At 33.6% G+C, this 15,782-nt stretch overlaps 1 protein-coding gene across 36 annotated transcripts in view; it reads left to right on the plus strand.

The window, feature by feature from the left end:
• The window catches only part of LOC145260441 (serine/threonine-protein kinase BRSK2-like), a 685,204-nt gene that overhangs the window by 349,621 nt on the left and 319,801 nt on the right, over positions 1–15,782 (plus strand). The window lies entirely within an intron of this gene.

Here is a 15,782-nt window from a genome sequence, read left to right on the forward strand (position 1 = left end):
TTTTTTTGTTTAAGTTTCCTTTTCAAACACCTGTAAACCATTTTTGGTGAACCTGAGCTGCTGTTTTTTTTTTTTTTTTTTTTTTTTTTTTTTTTAAAACAAGTTCCCTGTTCAAATATTGTATAAACCATTTCTGGTGGACTTAGTTTGATGTTTTTTCAAACAAGTGACTTGTCCAAACACCAATGTAAACCATTTCTGATGAACCTGGTCCAATATTTTTTTTTCAAACAAGTGCTATGTTCAAACAGTACTCGCTTCTTTTTCATTCTTGTGAACAATTCCTGAAAGAGTGACATATCAATATATTCCTATTTACTTGGCTCCCCACAAGTAAATAGTTTGACACAAGGTCGATATTTACTGTGGAGGAAATTCAGCTCCCCAAAAATGGGCACTCTTGATAGGAACAAAAATAAAAAAATATCTTGGTCATGGAGGACTCCCCCTCCACTAACCGAGGACAGAGAGGGTGAAGCACAGCATCAGAACAGATACTACACCATGATCTTGGCCAAAGGGTCACAGTATGTTCTCAGGATTCATGGTGTCACTGCTCTTAGATGAGTTGCCCCTACCAAGAATGAACAAGATGGCAGCAATCTTGGTTGGAAATTAAAAAGCCATAAAGAGAGTTAATATTTGAGATGAAATAAAAAGCATTTAAAACTTCTTAAAAACACTAAAAAATGATGCCGGTCGGTTGCAAACTAACTTTTACATGCTGTACTAACATTTATTGTATATATTTCATTTTTGAATCACTTTTTAGAATCGCTGTGGATTGTAAAACAAATCCCAAATTTTGTTTGAAAAAACTTGAATTTTGTCTGGAGAAGGCCTTGAAAAATGTTTAAAAGCCTTGAAAAGTCCTTGAAAATAGACGGTGAAAATCTGTATGAACCCTGTTAACAGTGATTCTAACTAGAATTGAAGCCCAGTCGAGCACTTACCATGAAAATAATGATAAAGCAGAGATAGTCTTGCAATATCTCTTCTGTGAGAAAGAGGTTGCAAGAAGAAAAGGACATCACCTATTAAGTTCTGAAGATCCTCCTACCAGGGAATGCTGATGTGATGCTCAAGTTATTTTTGAAGAACCAGAGTGCATCATTCTTTTTGATGTGCTGGTTTTTCTTATCTCCCGCTTTCCAGGCCTTGTGTCACATCTTCCCATAATTAGAAGGAAGTAAATACCATTGTGAATAGGAACGAACAAACAAATGGCTGAACTTTATGTAATGTTGTTTGCAGACCAACACACGTTGTGTAAAATTTCAGTCGCAAAGTTTCAGACAAAGAATAGGAAATAACTCCAACTCACTTGTTCATTGTAACAACATTTATTTCCTCATTGATACAGCTGTGACGTCAACCACGTGATCTAGAATGTTCTCCATGTCTCTCACAAGATCTTGAATATTATCTTGTCTCTCTTGTGATCGTTCTCTTTTTTATAGTCCCTTTTTTCTCCCACCGGTGAGACACTTTGCATGCATTTACACACGCGCTATGTTACATTTATAAATATATATATACGAAGCAAGTTAAAATCATGCAAATTATGATTTACATAATTTAATTTTAACAAGGAATACAAAATAAAGTGAATTATTTCCGTTTAAAAAATTTTACTTTTCTTCAGAGGAAAACGGTTAGCAAAAGAATTTTATATAGATTTGCTATAAGCGTAAAACATTGAAAGTTTCAAAGTTCGAAAGATATAATATAAAGATATACAAATGCAAAGAGGATATTCAAGTTGATGTCCAAGAATGAAGATGTACTTGGACAGTAACAAGATCCAATCAATGAAGTTGATTAAAAATTGGTAAAATCCGTAAATTCATTGCTGGCAGACATATCCATAGACTTGGTGTGAGAATACAGGGTGTCCCAATAAAATGTATACACCCTTTAAATGAACATAAAACCAACATTTATTATAAGAAATAAGTTTCACACATCAAAATACTGTAAACAAATATAGAAACCAGATAATTATCGAAAGTGTTAAAATTATTGGCCATTGTGTTCATGAACAGCTGACAACGCTCACCTATTGAATCGAAAACGTTCCTCATCAGTTCAATTGGTATATCAATACATCTTTCAGTGATTGCTTTCAACTCATTCATTGTAACTCGTTTTGTGAGGTGAACCCTGTGTTTAACATGCCCCCCACCCCGAGAAAATCCAGGGGGGGGGGTCAAATCTGGTGAGCGTGGACAGTACTCGATACTTCCTCTTCGTCCTATCTGTTTTGCAGGTGACTATCAAGATATGCTCTTACGTCATGATGATCGTGGGGAAGTGCTCCATCCTGCTGGAAGTGCCATTTTTTATTCCTAAACATCTCTTGGTAACGTGACATAGCGTATTCATGTAGCAAGTTGAGATAATTTAGAGTGCATACATTTTATTGGAGCACCCTATATTCAGATTGTATAGATCTATGCTTCTTTAGAGGATTAAGCTGAAAATTCTGCTTGGAAAAATGGGAGTGTAGATTGCTGGAAAATTGTTTCTGTGGTACCAGTATTCAAGAATTTTGGTGAAAGAACTGACTCACTCAATTATCGCCCCATTAGCCTCCTTCCTCTCTTCATTAAAATCTTTGAGTCCCGATCAATCAAGCTCTAATCCACTACCTCATAGATGCTAAACTTCTTTCTGACTCGATTTAGGCAAGCTTGTTCTACTCTAGATATCCCAACTCTAAACATATATCCTGGACAAGGCAGTAGCCCTTGATATATCTAAGGCCTTTGGCAGTATTTGGTATGAAAATTAAATCATGTGGTATAACTAGACGAATACTTAATCGAATCAGATTCTTCTTAGAAAAGAGAAAAAAATCCAGGTTATTCTCTATGGTCATATGTCAAAATAACGTGATATAAATGCGGGTGTGCTACAGGGGTCGATCTTTGGACCTTTATTATTTCTCATATTCATAAACTACTTCCCTGCTAAAATTATCTCCAAGATGGCTGATGACACTACACTCTATAACAAACAAGAGGGTAAAACTAATGAACGCAGATCTAAGGCAATGGCTGAAACCTTAAAGAATGGCCTTCAGTCTTCTGTAGTGGAATCGGGACATAAATGGATGGTAACATTCAATGCTACTAAGGCTAAGCTTCTTTCCTTTAACAATTACAAGAAACCTTTTCAATCACTTACTGCCATGACTAATAACTCTTCGTTCAAACTCCTCAGCTTAACATTCACAGGCAAAACGAATTGGAACAAATACAATGAAGACATTGCCAAGGTTGCTACAAAGAAGGTGGACTCTCTCTACCATGCTAAAAAACTACTCATACCTAAGAGTATCCTATGTATCTAGAAAGCCATCATTCACCCATGCATGGAGCATTATCACGTTTGGGCTGGTGCATGTACCACTAGTCTCTCTCTTTCTCCCTTAGACAGTGTCCAGAAAAGAGTCTCCAACCTAATAGGTCTCAATATCAACCAAACTCCAACCCTTGTCCCATTGCCGCAATGTTGCATTCCTGTGCCTATTTTACTTTTTTGTTTTGTTTTACTTCAGTCAAAGTTCTCAGAAATCAAGGGGCCCACGACCTGGGGCTAACACTTAAACTCTACATGAGATACATAGATATTCGAATGTTCCATTAAAGTTCTTTATCTCTCAAACAATGAGTTAGCAAAGAAATTGAGAACATAATTTTCTTCTCATCAATTAACAATTTTTATACGTTGCAGTATATCTTTCGTTTCGGTCTCTTGGTGTTACTGGATTCCAGGACAAGAATTTATCTAGTCTGGTGCTTCGTGCTATTACTTGAGGTAACATCACTTGAAGAAGGTGCACCATTCCTCATAAAAGCTAATAAAGTAAGTTAGCTATAGTGAGGAGATCTCATTTGAGCAGCAAATACTGTGTTATTTTGAATATTTGGTCAGGGTTTACTTCTAGGAAAAAGTATCCTCGTGCCAGGTTATTCTGACAGACCCTTGTATAGAGATACCTTAGACACTCGAGGATAGTGTCTAGTAGGCATTCAAGTTCTCTCCAGTAGGCATTCAAGTTCTAATAGCATGTGCTCTGATAAACCTGTAGCACATGTGGCCCCTCAAGGTAAATACCCTCAACTAATCTGACAAGTAGCAAAATCACTACCCCCTACACTGTAGAGATCCAAAGATGCTGGAGAGCGTCTACTCTAATAGTTTCTTCTCTCAAACTGCTAGACTTTGGAATTCCCTCCTGGTTTCCTACTTCCATGACTGCACTGACATGTAGAAGTTTAAATGTAATGTGAACAGACACCTCAATACTCAACTCCCTACATAGTGTCCTTTGTTACTATGATCTTAAATAGTAGCCCCTTATGTCCAAATTATCAGTTGAAGAGATTTGTTGATTTTTACAAGGCTGATGTAGATGCAAGATAAGCCAGAGATGGATTCTGTTGCCAGCTTCGAATCTACTACACTGATGATTACCGAAAGGAATCTGCACTGATGATTCCAGAAAGGATAAAACACTAGTTTCTGTAGATATTTAATAATTATTATAGTAAATAATCTCTGTCTCTCTCTCACACGCACACACTAACTAACTAACTAACTAACTAACTATACTTACCCAGTGTTGCCTGATAGTAGATTTAGTACATATAGAAATAAGCTTTTAACAAACACTTTATAAAAAAGACTCAATCGATATTTAACAACTATTTTCTTGAAAAACTACAGAGACCACTCCAGGATTAGTTACCTCTTTTTGATTATAGGGCTCTGCAGCTTAAGTTTCGCTAGTTTATAGTAGACCTTTCCCAGGATTAGAATTAGGATCATCAGCTTCATTAGTTTTATAGTCGATTCACCACTGGAGATAAACATCATTAACCTTCTCATGAACATATCTTTATAGGTTGACTAATTGATATAATTATTTGGCAAGATAGGGAATACTGTTAATGTGGAACGGAACACCGTAAGCGTTTGATAATTTATCCAATTAACATCTCGATTCTATCTTTGTATAACGAAGAAGTAACAACCCTAACACACATAGTAATTTATCTAATATATTATTATTATAGACTATATGTCTGTCTGTCTGTCTCTATATTTTCAAACTTTATCTCCTCTGAAACTAATAGTCCCTGAGCGGTGCTAGGGGTGTCAAATGATTGGATTTTTTACGGACCCTTCTTTTATGGGTCTTTAGCTAGTTAAAATAGTTTTTAAAGTGTCAAAAGAGATCAAAATTGAAAAAATTGTCATACATTTTATGCATTCATCTTAGTTTATTCTTAATTTTTAATCAATTCATATGCGTGTGACGTTGGTACAGTGGTAACCTCACCAGCTTTGAATGCTAGAGTTTCGGTTTCGATTCTAATTGATGACACTCAAATACTTTTTTTTTTTTAACTTTTGAAATCCTGACTTTATAATAATATATATGAAATCTGGACAAATTAAAATATCGTATTTAAGTGACTCCCTCTCCCCCACTAGTACAGTCATAAAAGAATTTCAAGTAACAAATAAAGAATAATTACAATTACGGCAAAACATTTTAATATTATATTTATTATTAACAAATAACATTTACTACTATCATTATTATTATTATTATTATTATTATTTACTACCGTACTTTGGGGTAATTGCGCCAACTGAAAAAAGTGCTCTTTATATAGGACAAGTTACTGCCATTCTATGGTCCCCCCTCACCAAACTTTCACAAGAAACACCCGTCTAGCAGAAAACACTATCACTAATTTCCCCCACTCTTTATCTGTGCCTAAATCTAAACGTAGATTCCATGAGCAAAGCTTCTTTCTTAGAACTGCATGCCTATGGAATCGTCTTCCGGTTTCTTGCTTTCCAGCTGACTACTATATGGTTGCCTGCAAGTCTAGCGTAAACAAGTTTTTAATGAGCCGTTCCATATAAGTTAACAAATTTACCGAATCTCCATTACTAACGGTTACTATATTGTTTAATTTCTACTGTACACTCTTTAACGCTTATCTTCGAGTGGCCTCTTGGCCTTGATAAGTGGTGATGCCTATGTAAAAAAAATAAATAAATAAAAATATGCGTGGTTGCCAAAAGAGCACTCTTAGCTAGTTGAGGCAATTACCCTGGACTTAGTGCAATTACCCCAAAGTACAGTATTTATTATTGATAATATAACCTTAGCATCAGGAGTAACAGAGAAAATAATAGTGAAAAACTCAAACAAGGATTAATTGGAATCGGAAATCAGAAAAATCGGAACATTTTGGGGTATCGACATAGGAAAAATTTGAGCCTAATTTGCAATTCCATAAGCAATTCTTTTAATATCTTTACTATTATATAAAAAAGAAACTTTGTGTGTGAGTGTGTGAGTGAGTTCGTGCCTGGGCCATTTTTTTTTTTTTTTTTTTTTTTTTTTAAATTTCACACGCAGATACTTGATGTGTCTGCGAGTGTTCTTGCGTAGGTTTTGTATTGGAATGCATCTGATAAGTATTGAAAATTGCTAATCCAAAAAATCTGATTAAAGAAGGAAGTCCGAGTTTGACCAAAATGAACACTTTTATATTACCTGACATCACAAATGCATTTGAAAAAAAAAAAAAAGACCCAGCCTGTAAAATAAGCTGTAGATTCTTTTATAAGACAGGGGTGCGTTTTAAATAATTGTTTTGTTTTAGAGCACAGTAAAAATAATTTCATAAAATCAACATTAGGTTCTTTTATACAACAGGGATGCGTTCAAGATAAATGTTTCTGTTTAGAGCACAATTGAACCATGATACTAGAGTTTTGCATAAAAATAATTTTATAAAATCAACAGTAGATTCTCTACATTGCAATGTAGACTACAATGTATCGTGGACTAAGTCACTGCAGGGTGGCATATGAAGCTTCCTCCTGGTACTCTCTGTGTGTGTCGGGGGGGGGGCTAATTAGAAAGGCAATCAATCGATTTTATTAAAAAATAGGCTATTTCACCGATTTTGATGACAATAAAAGTATGGGAGAGTGGAATATTTGTTGATTCTCATTCAATCTTGGACAACGTTGGGTCTCCCTGCTAGTTTTTTTTTTAAATCTAATTTTCCATTGCCGATAGGTATTTATTTAAACTGCCAATAAAACATAAATCTTTAAAGCATAAATAGTTTAGGTAAAAAATGACACCAGAAAAAATGGCAGGGTAAAAATGGCAGAAGTAGATCAATAGAAAAATAAAAAGAAAGAAAAAAGGGACAGTTTTCTGTTATCTTCTTCTTTTTCTTTTTGCAGAATTTATTGTTTGAAAAAATTATTCATTAGTTTTTTTTTTTTTTTATTAAAATTGTCCCAGTCGACTATGTTCAATTGCTTATGAAAGAATTAAAAAAAAAAATTTTGTCAACTTACGACAAGTTACTGCTAATCAGGTTTGTTTAAAAAAAAACCCAACAAATCTTTAGTTGCCTCACTATCTATTTTTAGTCAATTACAGGGAAAACATTTGAGGAAAAGAATAGAAATATCTAATTGTGTAATGTACACCCATATTTTTACTTTTTCGAAATTATATGCACAGATTGCAGATTTTTGTAGCAATCTGAAAATGTAAAAAAAAATCTATAACTGAATGCTTGAGATTTTAAAAGGATCGGAATCAGTTATTGTGTAACAATGGGAAATTTAGACAAAAATCTATAATTGTATCGAAATAAGGAAAAGACATATTGGAATCATTCCATCTCTAGTATGAAGAGTAGAAAATACCGATACAAGGAGAACAGTGTAATTTAGCAATCGCTAGATTTATTTGAACTAGCAAGTCCTGTGAGATTTTTTTTATTTATTCTTGTCCACCCTAAACAAGGCATATGCCACTTGGACATAAACTTCTAAGTGTCAGTGCAATCAGGAAAGCAGGGACAGAATTCCAAAGTCTAATAGTCTGTGGAAAGAAACTATCAGAATAGCTATTATTAGAGTAGGATATTTTTAGTAGTTCTTGTTATTTTTGGAGAAAAACAGGCATTGCCATTTACCAGATATTTCTAAGTTAGTAAACCTTTTTTTTTTTAATTTCTTATAATTTTCTTCTAACTGGTGATGAGGCATCCTATCAGATGCCAGGCATCCACACTCTTTCATACATTCCAACCAAGAGATTTTTTTAAAAGATTCTGACCGTTCCTTAAGTGCAATTGTTTGTATCTCTCTTGCAATTAGTTCACTGAGTATATTTGCCAAGTACTTTTTGAAAATCTTTTTCATGGTTTGGTTTCTCCTATAATTACTGGAACGATAGAAATCTTCCTAAGATTCTAGTTTCTTTTAATGTCATACATGACCTTGCTATTTCGTTACCTTTTCCCTCTCAGCTCTGTTTAACCTGGTACCATTGGGGGGGCACTAACTTCTACTAAGGTTACTTCTTTCTCCTTCTTGCCTCATATCATTGTCTCAGGTTTAATAGCTATGTTTTCTAGATACACAGCTGTAGGAATTACATAGTCATAGTGGATGGTGTATGACTTATTTCCAACTGTTCTTTCTGGTATATGTTCTTCATGACAACTTTTTACAGATGGTCTAGTGAAGCTATTTATATATATACTCCATTGTGTCGCATTGTATAGTAGCTGCTCCCAGTAGAACGTTATATCTTTTTATGCTTGACTTGATATGTGACTTGAAAGCTATTAATTGCAGCTTCATTATTACTCTTGCTTGCCTCATGCTCAAAATAGTTTAAATCTGATACACATGTTATAAGAAATAAAAACAATGCTTTCTGAATTTTTTTGAGGTTTGATAATTTGTATTATTCAAAACTACTGTTCTCACCTTGAGTGTCATTCGCACAACGTTTTGGCCAATGTAACCTCTGACCTTCTTTAAGTATATCTTGTCGAACTCTGGGGAAATTGCAAGGGTAATGGATAAAGTACTAGGTAAAATTCAGTTCCAAGTGACACTGTTTTGGAGGTTGAAGACTCAATTCTCAGTAGGGGCAATACAAGAAATACAATTGCAAATTACTTAGGACTTCTACCCGGTCGTGGCTGACAGAACGAGGGTAGGCTACTCTCGTCTATTAAATAAAGGGTTCCTTTTGAAATTTGGTACAGATTCTCAAGTTCACAACAGAATGATTCCTGAATTTAACACGATACGCCTGACGAAGATTGGAGGTTACATCATCCAAAACCTTGTGCAAATAACACTCAAGAGGAGAATAGTAGTGTGAATAATTCAAATAATACAAAAAAAACAGTAGTAGACTAAGGTAAACTTTATTCTCCTTGAAATAGTGATACAAGTGTTAGTACAGATTCTTGTAGTATTAGTATTTACAGAAGAGTTCTCCAAAGGGGAGGTAATCATAAATAAGAGAGGTTAGTCTCAATTATTATTGCCACAGACAATATTAAAAAATACTAGAATGTAAGTGTAAATATTTATTGACACTAAATTCATGGTAGGTTGGTCAGATGTAGTAATAAAAAATTTGTCATGTGGCAACTCGACTCACACGTTTGATAATAGCAAGCTATTCAGTGCAGCTTTGCTCTATTCTTGCTTGCCTTATGTGCAAAGACATCTTTAACATATAAAAATCTGATTCAGATAATGAAAATGACTTTTTTTTATAATCGAATTTTGTTTCCAAAATGATTTCTTATGTTTTCAATTCACAGTGCTTTTTAGTGTAGAAATATTGGATTTATTATCTGTACAAATGTTACCAATATTCTCTCTACACACAGTCTACACATTAATAACCATTTTTATATTTGAGACCAAGAGAGTCAGCTATCTTGTCTATAACTCACTGAAGAAGGCCAGAGTTGGCCGAAATATCTAATTTATATTTTCATTTGTTGAAAAAAAAATTAAATTAAAATAAATATTTTAGCATCAAATTGAGTTCTTATATTTTCAATTCTGCAATGCTTTTCAACATAGAAGTATTGGATGTATCATTTTTTAAAATTTTTTAATTAAAAAAAAATTAAAAAAATTTAACAACCTTGGTTCATTGACAAACTATCAATATTAGGTTAATAATACTTAACATTAATATTGTTTATTATCTTTAGTTAACGTTAAATATGAATTGTCCAATGACAAATATTTCTATGTATATAGCAATTATACTTAGTTATATTTTTTTGGAACAAAAGATTTCAGCAGAGTGCTCTATTATAAGGTAAAAATTTCGAAAATAAGAATGTATTATTTATATTTTTGTATTTACAGAAAGTTTAGATGAGAAAAGTCATCGGTACTGTTGGTTTCAAACCTCATAACAGGTGACCGTTTTTGCCACTTCTGGTTTTGCAATGGAAACAATGGCAAAGACGTCACATTTTTTTTTTTTTTTTTTTTTTCATGTTCTTTTCCTACTTTGCGGTACGGGTTCGAGCCTGCCTGCCTACTACCACTTTTTTTTTTTGCTCAACACACACCTCAACACATTCAGGCAACGCTGGGCACCCAGGCTAATTAAAAATAAAAATCAGTTTATTCATATTTCGTTAATTTGCCATTGATAAGAGCAGAAATACCTGTAAAACAGGGAGAGATAAGTCAATCTGTCATTTAACCAAGTAATAATGAATAGTGTGTGTATATATATATATATATATATATATATATATATATATATATATATGGCATAATCATATCGATACACTGGATTCCATTAGATCACAAAAATTTAGCGACATTAAGCCTGATCAGTACTAAAATGAATGACTATTTGGGAATATCAGGTGTTGTATCTGCTCTCCGTTTATCTCAGGATTGTTTCCAGTCATCCTGAACTTTTCCTTGCCATTGGAATTAAGCATTATCGATTCAGAAGAGGTGTAGTTGGTAATTGTGCAACATTTGCTTCACAATAACACATGCAGTTAGCCTTACAGGGGTTATCCGTTGTCTCTCAGGACTGAACGTAATTGATGAATGAATGAAGGGTCGGCAAAAAATAATAAAACTGATTGTTATTTTTAATAAAATTTCTTACTTGATAATTTTTCCTTTTTATTTGGAAATGTGATTTTCACATGTGCCTCAAGATGTGTAAGCGCCCAGCCCTGTTTTGATTCCAATGATAGTACTATGCATGATGACTTCATAAAAAAAAAAAACGTTCAACCCATGAAATCATAATAAAATTCAATCTTTTTTGCAGTTGGTATAATTGGGTATATTGGTTACAAATAAATTATATCTGACTTGTCCACCAAGTTTAAATCATGAATGTCCAACAGTCTTTGTTTTGTTACGATTCAAGAAGCACTCTTGGATGCAGCATATAAATTGTCAACACATATGACACACTGCCTTGATTTGGGCTGTAATGACTGTATTAGTTCAAGTCTAGTCTATTGCATATTGTTTTAATAGACATAATCTTTGAGATGATCCCACAGATAAAAAATCTGGGAAATTAAGGTCTGGTGTGCATGAAGCACATTCAGGATCACACCTCGTATTCATGAGACAATTACCAAAGTGTCCTCGCATATCATTGAACGATGCAAAAGTTAAGACTGTTGGATGTTCATTATTAAAACTTGATGGACAAGTCGAGCATACATTAAAGTTTATTTGTACCAAATATGTTTGCAGAGCAGAAGAGATTGTACATTTTATTGACGATTTCATCTATAGCAACAGATGAGTTCTTCGGTTAGAAGATGTAGAACAGTTGAGGTAGCAGGTTCAGTTTGCAGGGGAAGTCCAAGGAAAACACAAGAGGAAAAGATAAAAGAGAAATAAATAAATTCCTGGCTAGATATAGTTTACTTTGGAAATCTTTTTCTTATGCAATTTCTGTATGCAATGTGCAAAACTGCCTCTGACATACTCCTTTCCTAGCAATATCCTGATTTTGGATATGATGGCCCTCTTCAGGCTAGGAATTGTCTGGAAACTTTTTTGTTAGACATTATGTTTGAGATAATCCCATAAAAATGTAAAGCATGGGTGGAGTTCAAAATCTGAGGATCACAACTTCCATTGATGAGATGATCACCAAATTGTTCTTGCATGTAATTGAATGATGATAAAACAGACTGTTGGACATTAATGAACGAAATTTGGTGGACAAGTCAAGCATAACTGAGGTTTATTTATATCAAATATGGTTGGTTAACAGAAGGGATTGTGAATTTTTATACGATTTCATGGTTGGCAATGGATAAGAGTTGTTGGGTTAGTAGATGTAGAACAGTTGTGATAGCTGGTTCAATACACGGGGGGGGGGGGCCAAGAAAACTTGGGAGATAGTGATAAAAATTGACTTGGGGGAAAGAGAGATAAATAAAGGCTGATAAAATAAATCTGAATGTGTAGGGGGGATAAAGTGTGATGAGTGTGGAGCCCATTCAGGATCACATCTCCTACTTAAGAGACGATCACCAAAGTGTCTCCCATATAATTGAGTGACGATAAAACAAAGACTGTTGAACATTCATAACTGAAACTTGGTAGACCAGTCACAGATAGACTGAAACTTATTTGTACCAAATATGGTTGTATCGCAGGAAAGATTTCATTGCATCCTTGGTTGGTCACCTTGTACCATCCAATATTCACAATTATTTTTTTTTTATGACATAATGAAGAATTGTCTCAGATTGTTGGGGTATTTTGAATTAGAATTCTTTTATTTTATTTATCTATTATCTTATTTTCTTTTTATCAGCAACTAAATAAATCTTCAACTGTATTTTCATGTCCGTGCTAGCTGAATTTGCTGGTTCGTTTTGCAATATTCTCTATTTGAAATATTTGAAACATTTTATTCATAATGTTCTTCCAAACATGAAACAAAAACCTTCTCAATTAATCATATAGATAAATAAATATTAACATTTTCGTAATTGTCATACAAATTTATTTATTTGTATTTATATTTCCAAGTACTCTAATCATTCTTTATTTATGTTTTGAGTACTCTATTTATATTTCCAAGTACTCTAACCACTGTGCCATGGGTCCTTATGGTAAGTACTTAAAAAATCCAATTTTAAAAGTGACATTCTCCGGTTAGAGTACTTCGAAAAATCAATTGTAAAAATGATATTCTCCTGAAGGTTAAAGGTTCAATTCTCAGTGTGGGCGACCGAAACATACAATTACAAATTTCTTAGAACCTCTATCCAGTTATGGCTGACGGAACAAGAGCATGCTACCCCTGTGAAGTAAATAAAGGGATCCGTTCGAAATTTCGTCCAAATTTCCGAGTTCGACAGAAACATTCCCGAGTTCGACAAGATACACCAAAAGAAGATCGGATGTTACATCGATTGAAACGTTGTGACAATGACACTCAAGATGAGAACAGTAGTTTGATGAATCCAAATAATATGAATAACGAATCCTCATCTAAAAAATTAAAAAACATACATTTATTTGGATTCTTTGGACTACTGTTCTCATCTTCACAACTTTTCAGTCGATGTAACCTTCGACTTTTTTCAGATGTATCTTCTCAAACTCTGAAATCTGCACGGAATTTCAAACGGAACCATTTATTTAATTCATGGTGGTAGTATGCTCTCATACCGTCAGCCATGACTGAGTAGAGTTCCTAAGTAATTAGTGGTGAATGCTCTGACGAACTGCAATCACTTGTGCCCCCACGATGTGTGCACCCTCGACAAACCCGACAGGCTGCTAAATCCCACCCCCACACTGTAGAGATCCCTAGATGTAAAAGATCTTTTTACTCCATTAGTTTCTTCCCCAGAACCGCTAGACTCTGGAATTCCATTCCAGGTCCCTGCTTCCCCAACAGTACTGACGTGCAGAAGTTCAAGTGTAACGTGAACCGACACCTTGCTGCCCAAATCCCTACATAGTACCCCAGTAGTTGTTGCCCCTGATAGTAGCCCCCTACACCAAAGTGGCAATTTGCCTTGTTTGGGGTGAAAATGTAATAAAAAAAAAAATTCACAATTGTATTTTATGTGTTGCCCACACTAAGGATTAAACCTTCAACCTCCAGAATTTTACAGTTGAATTTTACTGAGTACTTTATCTACTTGGGCACAGATCTTTGTGAAAGATTCCCCGAGTTTGACAAAATATGCCAGAAGAAGGTCAGAGGTTACATAGACCAAAAGGTTGTGAAAATAACACTCAAGATGAAAATAGTAGTCCTAAGAATTCAAATAATACAAATAATTAATCCTCATCTAAAAAATTCAGATACGTAATTTATTTATCATTAAAATATGGCCGTAATTAAAAATGAAAGAAATCAGTTTTTCCTTTTCGCCTGGAATTTAGAAATAGATTACAACTTGTTGAAAATCTAGTTCGTTCATCTAAAAGCAATATTTGATTACAAATGATAAATATTTGTGGAAGAAATAAAACAAGATTGTGAAACGGAACTATTTTTTGTATTAAAATAAAATCAATCATTGAATAATAATAATAAAACGATATCAAATAATACATAATTCATAAAATGCTCCTTTTTATAACCAATATGCTAATTATATAACATTTACATAAACATTATCAAAATAATTAACTTGAAATAGGGCGTTTAGACTTGACCGTTAACGGAAGAAATAGGCCTAACTTCCACATTTATTCGTTTAGATAAAGAGACTGCCATTTTAAAAGTCTGCTTTCCCTTTGTTATATATGGCAAATCCCTTGTAATTTTGCCAACAATGGCAAAGAGCATCAGTGAATTTATTTTGGGACATTTTTATTAATTAAAAGTATTTTCTACCTTCATAATTTCAGGCAATGTATTCTATTTTGGCCACAAGTTTGTTTTTTTTGTGTTTTTTTGTAGTACTTCTAATCTTCAGGGCAAGGGTTCATGATTGGGTTAGTGGATACCTATGCAGACTATATTAAATTCAAATCTAGTTGGATCTACTTACACCATAAAAAACTTTGGGAAAGATATGAACGTTCATCCTGCCATTTAGGGGTCAAATAATAACTTCTGGTCAATTGTTTGGTTTTCAATAAATGTTGCATTCAGGCTATAAAATAATTTTCGATATGCCATAAAACAACTAAACCTTACAGTCAAAAGATTATATGATTGAATTCAGTTTTATATTTAAAAGAAAAGAAAAAATATATATATATATATATATATATATATATATATATATATATATAGAATTGATATGTAGTTTGCTTGAAGCATTGTGTGGGATAGGTATGTAGTAGAGATTTAGAAGGCTATCACAATGCGAGGAATGAGATATAGTCAGTGTTGTTGAGAGAAGACGTAAACAAGGGGCGATTTACAAATCAATGAGTACATACATATATGTCTATATATACATATATTTATTCAATCGTATTAAGTATAAATCTCTTACTTGTTATGTCTGTGACAATATCCATTATATTTCGGGAAAAATCCCCCTTTTCAAATGGTGGATGTTACAGTTCATTCCATCCGGCATGTTTTGATTCGAACTGTAACATCCACCATTTTAAAAGGGGGATTTTCCCCAAAATATAATGGATATTGTCACAGACATAACAAGTAAGACATTTATACTTAATACAATTGAATAAATATATGTATATAGACATATATGTATGTACTTATTGATTTGTAAATCGCCACTTGTTTTCGTATTCTCTCATCAACACCGACTATATCTCATTCCCGCATTGTGATAGCCTTCTAAATCTTTACTACATATATATATATATATTTATTTATTTATATATATATATATATATCCCACACCGCCTGTGAATGTTTTATTGGTCACTTATATTATTTT

Source organism: Euprymna scolopes, chromosome 36 (assembly GCF_053919585.1).
Source record: "Euprymna scolopes isolate OS-2025 chromosome 36, ASM5391958v1, whole genome shotgun sequence".
Lineage (NCBI taxonomy): Eukaryota > Metazoa > Mollusca > Cephalopoda > Sepiida > Sepiolidae > Euprymna > Euprymna scolopes.